The sequence below is a fragment of the Amia ocellicauda genome, chromosome 4 (assembly GCF_036373705.1).
Source record: "Amia ocellicauda isolate fAmiCal2 chromosome 4, fAmiCal2.hap1, whole genome shotgun sequence".
Taxonomy (NCBI): domain Eukaryota; kingdom Metazoa; phylum Chordata; class Actinopteri; order Amiiformes; family Amiidae; genus Amia; species Amia ocellicauda.
This window is the reverse complement of record NC_089853.1, coordinates 2,295,847-2,309,178: the sequence shown is the minus strand read 5'-3', so window position 1 is coordinate 2,309,178 and position 13,332 is coordinate 2,295,847.

Here is a 13,332-nt window from a genome sequence, read left to right as displayed (position 1 = left end):
TGCCACGGCCTACCTGAGCATTGTTTCTGACCATGTCCATCCCTTTATGACCACCATGTACCCATCCTCTGATGGCTACTTCCAGCAGGATAATGCACCATGTCACAAAGGTCGAATCATTCCAAATTGGTTTCTTGAACATGACAATGAGTTCACTGTACTAAACTGGCCCCCACAGTCACCAGATCTCAACCTAATAGAGCATCTTTGGGATGTGGTGGAACGGGAGCTTCGTGCCCTGGATGTGCATCCCACAAATCTCCATCAACTGCAAGATGCTATCCTATCAATATGGGCCAACATTTCTAAAGAATGCTTTCAGCACCTTGTTGAATGAATGCCATGTAGAATTAAGGCAGTTCTGAAGGCGAAAGGGGGTCAAACACAGTATTAGTGTGGTGTTCCTAATAATCCTTTAGGTGAGTGTATTTCACTATGTATATTAGTGAACTATATAATTGAGTATGACTTTTTTAAGATAACTATAGAAGAAGCTTCATCTATGTAAGAATGTTTTTCTTGGATGTACAGATCTGCAACTGCCCAAGTAATTTTAGATAATACAGTTTATGTGTAATTGGCATAGGAGTTGATAAAGACAGATTGCTTCTTAAGAGACCTTAGTTTAAAAGCTGCTCTTCGGTGTGAAAACGCCTGTTAACTATTTTAGTGCAGAATGCCACTCGTGTAGGTAAACTGTTTGACCTTTATGAAGAATGCCTGAGACAATGAATTAGGTCTGCTGAAACAAATGTCCTTTTCCTTTACAAGTCAGTCAGCACCATGATGTGTTTGAATATTTCACTGGTTTAGAGAGATAGATGGCAGGTGAGATGCAAATGTACTCTAAAATTAAGTTGTTTGGAAATGTATAGAAAACTTCAAACATTCAGAAATGAACACTGGTCGTGTAAATGCACAATTATTAACGGCCACTCACTATGATACTGTGCTGGTACTGGATTCGATTGTCAGATTCTGCATGGTTTCATGTTTCGCTTGTTTTTACGATTCACAGGATTGGCACTTTGGCCCAGATCAGATCAAGGCTTTGACCTACCCATGAAATGCAATTTGTTGCCGATCACCTTTTTTTAAGAGGTACAGAGTGGCCTTGTTTTCTAATGAACCTTTAAGATAGTGGAATTTTGCGTGAACAGTATATGTGGAGTTATTTCCTCTCAACTAAAAGAAGCATTGGAAACACCTAGAAAAAAATCATATGGCATGTTTTCAAGTGGCTCTTGCAACTGAGTACTACATTAAAAAGCTTTTCCTTTTTTTCTCTCAAAGTGAGCATTGCATTTTAGCATCTATCTGTGTTCAGAGGGAACACATGAAGATAGTTTGAACCTAAACTTTTCATCATACCGAATTCTTTGACCCACTCACGAATGTACTTGAAGTCAATAATCTTAGTCTGCCAGATAGCCTCCTCCGCCTCCGATTTCAAAGGGCTGAGATTACAGAATGTATTGCTTCTTTTCAAAGGCAGCTGCCAACAAAGGCTACACATGTTCAAATGGGTTCAGACCATTAAGCGTGTTGCCTCAACCTGCTTTCCGCCTCATTCTCCAATAACACGATAAGCCTGTTGCACTGTAGTCCCTATTTAAGAAAAGTTATATATAATTAATTTATTTTCCGGGTTGTATTGACAGATTCCTAGAAGATTAAGCTTCTGATGTAAATACTGCAACGTTATTTGTATACCTGTATAATGAGTATTGTTTAAGCACTTTTGAGTCTGAGTAAGACAGGGAAGGGCAGAAGCCATACGAGGGAAGTACATCTCAACATCCCCCGGAAATGTTGCTTTATATGGCTTGTGGGAGAGAGTTCTGTCTCCTCTGTTCGGTGTGGTGATGACAAAGGCAGGCAATGGAGAGGGAGACTGATGCAGTCCTGGCACTATCAGCTGCTCTCTGGCACAGTTTCCCCTGCAGACCGTTTCAATGCATGAAATATCAGTTACATTGGTAAGAGACACATTCATTTTGGCTTCCCTTTTTTTGTTTGTTTCCACAATCCCACAGTTTCAGTGACATCTGAATGTTTCCAGAGCCATCTACAGACTCACACCCATATTTATGTACAGTATATCTACTCTATATTGAAAGATATCTAGAGAAAGGGAAATAAATGTTCCTGCTTGTGAGACAGAACACTTTTTTTTTTAACAAGTTACTTAACCCCTTACCTATAAACTGTTCAGATTTTGTAGAAAATGGAGTTTGCAGGAGAGAGCAGTAAACCCATCTTGGCTAATAATACCAGAAAGTGCTCCACATTGTGAACTGGTATAATCCTACCCATTTCAGTAAGGATTAAAGAGGTAGCTACCGTTCTGAAAAAGCACTCTTCATTGTTGCTCTCCTGTGACTGTGGGGATTGCCTGAGAGGGTGGCAGCGGGCACTTCTTCCATTCGAGACCTCCTCTTCCCACCATGGTCCTCACAGACTGGCAGTGGCCAATAACGTGTGCTTTCACAGATCCATTAAATAGATGCCTGAACCTCTTTGAGAGACCATTCTTTTGTGGTTGTGCTAGTACACTATTACTTTGTAAATAGATGTACCCCCCTGCCCCCTCCGCCCAATTATACTGTTGTTAATATATGTTGTTAAGATCATGCTAGCATCAGGAGCTGCCGGATACAGTATGACAAGTACATTTCAATTCTAATGTCTATCTCTTCTACATCAAGATAACACTACGTGCATGCGTAGCACGTCTTTCATGATAAACTCCATTAAAACACTTACTCTAGACCTTTTCATTTCATTTTATTTGAAATCTTGTGCTATTATAAAAGGTACTACATTCTGCACATACATTTACAGAAGCTCCCGAAATGTTTCTCCCTCAAAGACTTTTAGTACCTCCGGAGGTACTGATACGGATTATATCTCATGAGAGTGATTTTGATCTTTACAATTAACTCATCTATTTTGGATTCAGGAAACAGAAGAGACAGGGCCACAGTATGTCACTTGACATTTCTGAAATATAGTTCATACATAAGTTACACCCTTAAGCAGATGTGCAGCCAGTCATCTGGAAGTCTACATGATCAAATGATTTTGACTGTTTAGTATTCAGTAAAGCAGGGCCATCTCCAAAGTGTGTGAAATGGACAAGACATGCAGTTTGTACAACTGGAGAAACAACAGGTGCTAGGTTAACCTCAGGAGAGAACAGATGAAGATTAGGTTCAACTTTCACATGATATTCACATCTTTGTTTTTCAAGGAAGAATGCATAGTACATTGAAATTGTGTCCATTTTAGGAAATACTAAATGACTAGCTCTCCTGTGTGGCAGTACTCAAGGGTGTCGCAAGGGGGTAAGCATCCCAGGCAATTGCCTGGGGCCCAGGGCATGGGGGTGGGCCCCCAAATGGGAAAACTCACCCCCCCCGCGCTCTCACCAGCGAAAGCACCGTCCGCCCCCCCCTCCTCCTCCCCCACTCACACGGGACAAAATACCAACACCGTCAGGAATTATTTTGCCTGGGGCCCCCACATACTCTAGAATCACCACTGACAGTACTGACTTGACTAGTAATGACCACGTGGATTCCATTTCAAAGGTATTAGTGTCCTAACCACATATAAACATTATGCATAGTATCACAACAATATCAGTCTGTGCTGTTTATATATTGCATTGGTGATGACCTCCCTCGATGTGCCATCAAACAATTCACAGGGGCCTTGTAATTTAACTGCACTTCATTTAGTATCAATTGTCAGCTTCATTTTGCCAACATTAAATTGGCTCTTTGCAACTTCAACCGATGCTTAATGTATTTGTATAGGTGGGTCAATAGTTTGTGACAGTGTGTGTAGTTCTTACAAAAAACCTTTTGGATATGCTATAGCCTTTTGGACATAAAAACATTGATTACTGCTTTACCCCTTCTACCTGGGGAATAGCATTTAAATTCAGCTCCATCTGCCTCGACTGGCCATAATTGCATTTGATGGTTACTAAAACTTGAAAGTGCTTTGAATCCAGATATGTCGCCCAGGTGTTTAAATGCATGTCTGTCTATATTAATTCATACTGGCGCACAGTCTAACGGTTAGAACCAAACAAAAAGGCCAAAGTGGGGGAAAAGACATTCACACAGTGTGCAGTATCACCCCCCATAAACAACTCTAGAGCTGTTTTGGTCACACTTTATAATAAGGTGGTGTGATTCTTCACTAATTCATATATGAACACCACAGGATAAACACATGAACATGTCATGCACTTCATCTGAGTTCTGATGTTAATCACATGTGCTAGGGAAAGGGTAGGGTTTATGTGCTCAGCATCAGAACTCAGATGATGTTCATGAGGTATTGATGTTTAATCATGTAATATTCAAATATGAATTCATGAGGAATCACAGCACCTTATTATAAAGTCTTACTGCTGTTTTTCTATCAACTGGGTTGTCTTGGGAAAAAATTAATACAAAATGTATATACAAACATACATATATCTCTATCTATATCTATATCTAAACACATCAACCACACACACACACACACACACACACACACACATATATATATATATATATATATATATATATATATATATATATAATTAGCTTTACAGTAATTATTCACCAACTGGAAAGCTTCTCAGAAAACTAAAAAAGCCTTTGCCAGATGTAAGAAAAATAAAAACACACAAGACAATTCTCATCTCACATAATACAGGTTTACCAAACCAAATGTAATCTTCAGTTAAAGATTTATACCGATTATGTCTTGAGCTCCTTCTTTTTAAAGTTACAACTGCCCCTGCCGTTCGATGGAAAGAAACCAGCGATACATTAAAAGTTTCCATTTGATGTGAAAAGTGGGATTTAATATCATGTGAACTTTTCTGCTTTTTGCTCAGCATGATGATTTTATTCACTCTGTGACCTTAAAATGTGTCAAATGAGAATAAACAGGGATTTTCAGATTTCACAGGAAAACATATGGTGTCTTAAATTCAATACTGACTTCTAATAAAACTGGCACTAAAGATGACACGATCACATTTTAAATCAAATTGAAATAATGGAGTAAAAAATATCTGTACTTGTGGTTGTGATCTTCCACAAATGGAAACATTTATGGGTGGTTTTATACACCCCAGTAAGCACATTGTAGCTAATCATGTTTTAGGTGACACAGTCCAAGATTTGAACCTTGCGCAGTTCTGAGAAAACAGTAGAAACCACGTCGAGATATGGGTCTCCAGATTACTTGTGGCCAAATAATGTATTAAAGTCTTCTGAAGTCATCTTCCCATTAATGTAAACATGGTCCGAAGGCGCCAATAGTCAACTAAATATAAATAGTGCTTTATTAATTACAGAAGTTAAAGCATTGCATTTTGTTTTAATGGCTTAACTGGCCCCTTTCCCCCATTACATCAATTAAACGGAACCATAATGGCATTTGCCTGATCTTAAAACATCATTATGTAAATGAAGTCTAATGAGCTCACAGCAGGCATCTACAATTTTAATGAGGATTTGCTCCTAGTTTGTGTTGTCCAAATGTAGGTTCTAATTTTATTTTGTGTCGTGCCCTTTTCTCAAATAAACATGGGGGATTAATGAGCAGGAGCCACTGCAGACTGCACAGTCAGAAAGCAGCATGTCAGAGACGGGGGGAGATGTTATGACCTTTAGCTTCCAAGGACCATTTCCAAACACTGCTTTCCCTTTCAGTGCTGAGCTGACTTGACACTGTTGCCCATCTTAAAAAAATCTCATTGGACTGCTGCCCCAAAGTCGCCATTTACACTATCAATATCATTCACTCCTGGTCCTCTGTTTGGCAGTGACGAACTTGTGTCCCATACTAAATTGCTATCTTTGAGAGATGTATAGTAATGCCAACATTCACGTAGCCCCATTAATCAAGCTTTTCACTCTAGGGTGCAATTACCATTGTTTTTCCCTATAGGAAGGTGCATGAGTAATGCCAAACTATTAGGAAAAAATTGTAAACAGCAGGTCTGGTCCGCCTGTGTGGATTGTTTTGAGCTGATTTATTTATGTGTTTGTTTGTTTATTTCAACTGGAAAAAGTTTGATTGCTATATTTTCTTTAATTTAGAATTCAGAAACCTGCTTTCATTACCCCAACTTTAGGTGAATAAATACATTCTGCTTCAGTTGCTAAATTGGGGGAGTTGGCTTGTGTTCAGCTGAATTCTGAAACTGTTGCATTGAGAGCAGACAGTTCTTGTAAATTTCCAGTACATAATTTGAATATCCTCCAGAACTAATACGGTCTAGTTTCGTTGTATATAAGAGGACAAACTGTCCCCATTTGACCTTCTTTTAATATTTAATGTCATACTGTGCATGTCATGTTGTATGCTTGTGTGACAGTGTAGTGTTCATGTAGTAATGTCTTGCGTTCTCGTAAAATGTATCTTCTTGGATAACTGTGACACTGCGGTGCAAATTGGTCGTCAGAGACAGAATTTTATTTAATGGATTCAAAAAAATCCTTCTATGTTCTTAATGGACTTGGATAAAAGGACGTGTCTTCATTTATTTACTTTAAACAGGAAATTCTTAACCAAACATGGAACTAAAAGATTTATTTGGAAACAAATTGTTACAGGGCGGAAATTGAGGCGACTTCAAAGTAACCTATATAATCTGAGAGCCATTCCAAAGTAAACAGCAGAATTAGAGGATAAATCAGTGACACCCTGCAATATATGTGGTTATCTGCAGAAGGAGTCCAGATGTGTGCTTAAACGATGTCATGCCTTGCAGAGAATAACCACTTCCAGTCTGAGATATCCCTTTCGTGTGAAATGTTGCCAACCAGCCCTGAGTAACTGTAAATCACATGCCCTGCCTCTCTATTGGGACACACCAACTGGTGACGAATCTGCTGAAATGTTATGGGCATGTTTGAAGATCATGCAAGATCACTGAAAAATAAACAGGCTTTTGATAAGTTAATTAAAAGTAAATTCATGAATCTTTGAAATACATGTATTTAAATTCAAGTGTGTCCTTTGTTTCAGTTAAAGCTTTCTATATTTATTCTTACCAAAAATATATATCAAGTAATGGCACATTTTCAACCCCCCCCCCCACCCATCCCCACATTGCCCAGTTTAATGCCATGCTGTGGAACTGGTATTTCATGGCTGTATTGAACCTATGCACCATATGAACCATGTATTTTGTATGTACTATATATTTGCATAGTATGCTTGATAAGCTACAATCTGATGTACATAGAAAAAAATCTGAAAATGTGATGTTTAATTTAAACACAGCCTTAAAATATTGGAACATTTATACTATTATTGCTTCCAACTTTTATGTATATCAGAAAAGCTATACAGTATATAAGCAATACTATATATATAAACATCAGAATCAATTTAACTGTCTGCAAGAAATGTTATAATTGTCTCATGCCTTACGCCATACATTTCAGAATGTAATTAGTTGACTTTTGTATTTTTGCTTTAGAAAGCATAGTCTCAGATTAATTTATTGGCATGGATATATTTTAAAATGTTAAGAGACTCGTAAGAAATATATAATAGAGGCTTGATTAATGACCTGTTTCAAATAACATAAAAGCTCATTTGAGTTTAACAGTGAGTGTTTTTTTCTCCACCGTTTCAGCAAACAATTGGCAATTATCTCAGGGCTGGAGGCAGCAAAGAAGCTAAGATCAATCCATTCCCATTACAGTTTGTTTAAATACAATATTACTCTTCTTAAGCACACCAAATGCCTTGTATAAATACTAGCATGGTTCAGAATGGATTCCAAAAGTATACGCTAATAAGCTATTTAATTTCGTTCTATAATGTTTGTAGATGTTTTTCATTATCTGGATAAACGTTCACTTTGAAAAAGGCAGTAAAGCATTTGTATTTAAATCATTATGATCAATTAGTCAATTGACTACCTGATTGAATGCTTCAGTTAAAAAAGAGCATAGATAGACATATAACTCTAATTTACTTGGATCTAACCTGTTTAAGTTTCTGCACTCTTTCAGAAATATATCTTCTGATTTCTTGGCCTTGGATCTCTTTTCACAATACAGAGAAGTCTTGTTCTCTTCCAGGCTGGATTACTGCAAATCTCACAGTTCATAGCCAGGAATTAGTTTAATTCCTCCAGACAGCAAGGACATGTAAGAATAGAGTATTTTTCTTCTTTCAGCCTCCATACCAGAGTCCCAAAAGAAGACTGTGCTAGCAGGTAGTGTTAGTTCTAGAGAGTAGATGGATCCCCCTCATGTCTTCAACAAGCACTCCTATTCCTCCTACCACACTGAGGAGAAGTGCTTCCTTTAGAGTTGGCACCACTAGGAGACTAAAAGGACAGAAGTGGGCAAACAAAACATAACAGACGGATTTGGACTCCAAACCCTCTTTGCTTGGCCCTTGACCCTTTTTTATTCTCTGTAAGAGGGAGGATTTGAACTTGCAATTCTACAAGCTAGGAGACAGACAGCTCCTGGATAAGAGGTCCCATCAGCAAAGCTCAACCGAGATTATATGAAATGCTGCAGCTCTGAAAAAGAAGACCAGGGAGATTTATCCATCTTCAGGACCAGTCATGCAGAAACACAGGTCTTAGAATGTGTGTATTTCAAATATTAACAAAAACAACAACTGAACAACATAAGTAGTCTGAAATGTTTCCAATTGTCATGAGAACCGCTTGATTTCGTTTTCTTATTTAGACAAAATCAACAACATTAAAATACACACCCCAGACTGCATTAAATAGAGATTATCACGCAATTAAAACTGCCTTCACAATTTTCTTTGTCTACATGGCTTGGCAACTAGACTCATGCTATCAGCTAATTTTAAATTACTGTATGTCTTGTACGGATCACTTAATGTCTGACCAAAAGTTTGTGCAATTGTGTATTTTGATACATACTAATGAGATAAGCACTCTGGGAATTTGGAGTTAATTAAAGAAGATGTTATTCTATTCTTTCTGCTTAGAAACCAGAGAAACACATTCTGTTAATGTAATGGCTGTTTGCCACTTGAAGTGTATTAGTCAGACACACTGCACTTCTAAAGTAAGTAATTGAGTCTTACAATAAACATTTACATCACATTTCTTGGTAAGATCAATTTTATTAGAATTGTGGAAGAAACAAAATACTGCCAATCCTCCAATCCTCAAAGATGTTTATATCGTGACTAATGCACAATATCATATTTTTTTGTTTGTTTTTAACATTTTCTTTTTTAAATATTAAGAACAACAATGTTAATTTCACAAAGCAGGATACCATAGGAAGGGTCTGAATACTTTTGCAAGGTGCTCTAAATGTAGCAGAAACATAAGAACATAAGAACATAAGAAAGTTTACAAATGAGAGGAGGCCATTCGCCCCATCGTGCTCGTTTGGTGTCCATTAATAACTAAGTGATCAAGGATCCTATCCAGTCTGTTTCTGAATGTTCCCAAATTGTCTCTTCAGCCACATCGCTGGGGAGTTTGTTCAGATTGTGACGCCTCTCTGTGTGAAGAAGTGTCTCCTGTTTTCTGTCTTGAATGCCTTGAAGCCCAATTTCCATTTGTGTTTCCATTTTGTTACCTGCATGTAATACCTTGCACTTGTCCACATTGAATTTAATCTGCCAGGTGTCGGCCCACAACTGAATATTATCTAAGTCCCTTTGAATAGCCTGTGCTGCCGAGATTGTATCTGCTGAGCCACCTATTTTAGTATCATCTGCAAATTTGACAAGTTTGCTAACTATCCCAGAGTCCAGATCATTAATATAGATTAGAAAAAGCAAAGGCCCTAGTACTGATCCCTGTGGAACTCCACTAACAACCTCACTCCAGTTAGAAGCGACTCCTCTAATTGACACCCTCTGTTTCCTAGACATCAACCAGTTCATAATCCATCTACTTACATTACCCTGAATGCCTACAGCTTCCAATTTGAGGATCAGTCTTTGGTGTGGAACCTTATCAAAAGCTTTTGGAAAATCTAAGTATATCATATCATCTGCTTTCACGTGATCTACAGCCGCAGTTGCGTGTTCAAAACATAAAGCTCAAATTGGATTATATCGCAGTGATATAATTTAACAACATGATTCTAAAATGAACAATGAAACTATGAAGATGCCTCCAAAAGATAAATATATTCTTCAGCTTTAACCACTAGATAAATATTATTTTGTTCTTTAATGAGGATAGCTAGGCATATAAAATAAATTACAAAAATAAAAATAAAAACATTATACGTAACTGATTTTGTCTAGTTCTGTAGGAACTACAGTATACTCCTCGATACATAAATAAGAGATGGAAGATTTAAGGGCACACACTTTCCACAGGAACAATAAATTATGAAAATGTTTACTGTTTTTCTGAGGCATCAATCAAACTGCCAGCCGAACTTGTCCATATTTGCTTTCTTTGAAGATATCATCAAAGGTAATGTTTGTCTGGAGTAGCTTATGATATTTTCATTGCCTTCTTATTTATATTTTAACCGTTGCCATGGGAGCAGAGTGGCCTCAATTTTGATCCTACTGTGCAAGACAAGTGGATACCTGAGAAAGGTTTAGATTTAACATTTGATTTGCCCTTTTTGTAGTGTTTTATTAGAATAATACATTTACAGTATTCTTTCATAAACACTGGTCCATAAGCAGAAAATAAAGGTATATCTGCAGTGGCACATCAGTCAGAGAGAGTATAATCGGGAGGTATTTCTATGTTTACCATATCAATTGACAGTCATTATATGACCAGTGTAATACAGACTTTCATGTTATTTTCTAACAAGAACATAAGACAGTGTCCAATCGAGAGGAGGCCATTCGACCCATCGTGCTCGTTTGGTGTCCATTAATAACTAAAGGATCCTATCCAGTTTATTTTTGAATGTTCACAAATTTTCAGCTTCAGCCACATCACTGGATAATGAACCTAAATGTATAATTCATGCATCCTAACCCACAACCCTCCCAGCATAAAAAACAAAACAAAAAAAACTATAAAATACAATCATACAGTAAAGTAAAACATAAAGTGAAGGGAATTTAATATTGCTTATACATACATCTGAGTTCTTTCATTTCTCACCTGTAAAACTAAATTAATCTGTAACCTTTGAGTGAACTGCATCACAGCATTATGTTTGTATCGCAGAGAAATCCCTGGTCATTTGCTCATGACAGCTGTCAGTTTGGCTCTTTTGAAATCTCTGACTGCTAGTGAAAGCTCAATCCAGGGATTTCCATGACTTTATCAGAGTTGACAACCTTAGTTTGTATTTATGTATAAACACTCATGAACAATGATTTTGATCTGTGAGTGATTGCTTTTGCTTGCAATCTGTAAACTTAAATAGAAATAGATGAGCAACGTCAGTCAAAATGGATAAAGACATTTATGTTGATTAACCTCATTGTTTAGCACCATGCCACACCTGTACTCAAAGACTAACAGACAGGGCTCTTAGGTTAAACAGTCTAATTTTCAGACATTTCTATTCAGACGTCTGTCTCTGTCAGGAAAATATACACCCCTATAACCGAGAAAGTATACTCTGTTACACAACCATGGCATTACTGAAAAGACACATGAGACAAATACATAAATTAGAATATGTTTAAAATGTATTTAAATTAAATAGACACCTGCCAGAATTAAGCAGATATCAGCGTGTCACAAAATATTTTATGTGAACGAGGTGTAGCATTAAATGTATAGATTATCTACCTACCTTAAACACTAATATCCTCAGTGATCAAAATTAATTAAACTAACACCTAAATAATGAACATAATCTTTATTCTGAAGTATGATACCACTTTCCAGTGTAGACCAGAGAGTCCCTATCCTATACACTATTGTATACCCATACCCAAATGAGCCAAAATGTCACCATAATTTCAACACTTCTGTCACACCTTACCAGATTTTATCCACTCTGTAATCAATTAAGCTCAGGTTCCTCGTTGAAAGTCAGTTTTGTTTTAAAGTTTATAATGTTCTGGGGGGTGGGAGGGATTTAGTGTTCAGCTTTTAGGTTTTATGTTACATAGGTATGTTTCAGACAGGCTGGGAAACTCTCAGGTATTTGAAAACAATGAGATGAATCATTGGAACTGAATAGCAATGTATTTAACATGTTTTGACCTGTTAGAAGGTGTTTTGCTTTTTGTTGTTGTTCTTTGTTTTCTATATAATTTATTGTAAATATATTGACATTGTGTGAATAAACAACAAATGCTTTCATTATGTCTTGCTTTATCACTAACTTGCAGGTCGTGCAGATTGCTGTACTTGAGACCTGGACCCAGATGTCAGGTGAGAACAGTTAACCCAGCCCCCCAGAGGGGGTGCACAGGGTCAAGGTGTAGTACACCCCCCACAGCTGGGGAAACACCCCTTCCTGGTTTGAGCACCCATTGGAATCAAGGCTGTGCATCAAATCAAGGAGAAACGGAAGCTGTTCCTCCCAGACACGTTGGCCAGGGGAGCAGAGGTTCTTCACCCCACTGCCTGAGAAAGAGCAACTCCCACATAGGAACATCTCCCCTGGATTTCACTTACACTCTTAATTAATTACTAATAGTGCAGGACTGACACTAGAGGTCACTGCACACTTCATGTGGTCACTAAAGGCCTGTGGAAAGTAAATCATTTCTAATGAGCAGAGGCTAAACACAGTCCGAATCCCCTCATGAAGTCGTAAGAAGGACAGACCAGAGGAACAAGCTGTCCACAGCCTTGCAGGGGTGATTCACACTGACCTGGCTGGAGGAGACATGCCACCATGATATTTGGTAACACAATGTAACACTACTGCACCTTATTTGACTAGGGGTCTAGGACAGTAGTTCTCAACCCCAGTCCTGCAGGAGCCCCTACCCTGGTGATTTGTGTTCCAGCCAAGCTCTCAATTACATAATTAAACCCTTCATTTAAATAAAAAAATCCTAAATCAGAGCATTTTAATTATTTGAATCATGTTATTAAGGAGACAACTTATTATCAGTTACACAGTTTAAAAAGGAAAGGACTTAAAGGAAAGAAGGTAAGGAAAAGGAATAAAAACACCTGTGACATGCATTTAACCAATCTCCCACTACTGAGCACATCAATGAATGGATTGCTTCTCCTTCTCCTGTGAGGAATCAGACAAGCTGGGGAGACTAACTGGAACCAAATATGTAATATTCAGTTGTGGGCTGCCAGACACTCCACAGTGAATTGCCCTACCAGTCACATACTAATATGCTTTTCTTGCATTTTATTAAAGGCAGCAATCAGAAGTACTTTTT